We start from the raw sequence: 913 nt of genomic DNA, 5'->3' as shown, positions 1-913 counted from the left end.
ACTTCTGTGTGTTGATGGTATTAAATACCATCAGTTGTGTGGTGTCTGTCTGTATGGGGGTAGCAGCTGCAAGCTTTGCGGCTTCGTCTGCTCGGCTGTTACCAAGGGATACTGGGTCTTGGCTATATGTATGTGCTTTACATTTGATAACGGCCACTCTGTCGGGTTCCTGTATCGCTGTTAGAAGCCTTTTTATATAAGCTGCATGCGCTATCGGTGTACCAGCTGCCGTCATGAAATTTCTGAGGCGCCATAGGGCTCCGAAATCATGTACTACCCCGAAGGCGTATCTAGAATCGGTGTAGATATTGGCTGACTTACCCTTAGCCAATTCACATGCTCTGGTTAGGGCGACCAGTTCAGCAACCTGGGCTGAGTGAGGTGGGCCTAGCGGTTCCGCTTCTATGGTGTCTTGGTCATTTACGACTGCGTATCCAGTACACAAGTCTCCCGAGTCTGACTGTCTATGACAACTACCGTCAGTGTAGAACGTGAGTTCTGCATCTTCCAGTGGATTGTCACTGATGTCAGGCCTTGCGGTAAAATTTTGGGTCAAATATTCCATACAATCATGTGTATCTTCCTTTGTATTAAATCCTCCTTCCCCATCACTCTCACCTTCCACCCTTTGTGTCTGACCAGGCACACCTGGGAGAAATGTTGCAGGATTTAATGCGCTGCATCTACTTATGGTGATGTTTACTGGGGCCATTAATGCCAATTCCCATCTTGTAAACCTTGCTGATGAGACGTGTCTGGTTTGGGCAGAATTCAATAAGGCAGATACCGCATGTGGTGTATGGATTGTGAGGTTGTGGCCTAGCACGACATCTTCGCTTTTTGTCACTAGCAATGCTATCGCCGCAACGCTACGCAAGCATGTGGGGAGGGATCGCGCTACCGTGTCTAGTTG

This window comes from Pseudophryne corroboree, chromosome 5, assembly GCF_028390025.1.
Source record: "Pseudophryne corroboree isolate aPseCor3 chromosome 5, aPseCor3.hap2, whole genome shotgun sequence".
NCBI lineage: Eukaryota > Metazoa > Chordata > Amphibia > Anura > Myobatrachidae > Pseudophryne > Pseudophryne corroboree.
Note: the sequence above shows the minus strand (reverse complement) of the source record.